Genomic DNA, 422 nt, shown 5'->3' with positions numbered 1-422 from the left:
CCCAGTATAACCCAGTACAACCCAGTATGGCCTCCTACAGCCCAGTATAACCCAGTACAACCCAGCAGAGCCCAGCACGGCCAAGCAGGGCCCAGCACAAACCCAGGCTACCCCAGTCCAGCCCAGTATCACCCAGTCTGTCCCAGTCCAGCCCAGTATGACCCCAGACTGTCCCAGTCCAGCCTAGTTTAAGCCCAGTCCGTCCCAGTATCACCCGAGACTATCCCAGTACCACCCCAGACTGTCCCAGACCAGCCCAGTTCAAGCCCAGTAACACCCCAGACTATCCCAGTATGACCCCAGTCCGTCCCAGTTTAAGCCCAATAACACCCCAGACTATCCCAGTCCGTCCCAGTCCGTCTCAGTCCAGCCCAGTTTAAGCCCAGTCCGTCCCAGTTTAAGCCCAGTACCACCCCAGCCTG

This window comes from Geospiza fortis, unplaced genomic scaffold (assembly GCF_000277835.1).
Source record: "Geospiza fortis unplaced genomic scaffold, GeoFor_1.0 scaffold439, whole genome shotgun sequence".
NCBI lineage: Eukaryota > Metazoa > Chordata > Aves > Passeriformes > Thraupidae > Geospiza > Geospiza fortis.
The sequence above is the reverse complement of the archived record's forward strand: the minus strand, read 5'-3'. Positions refer to the sequence as shown.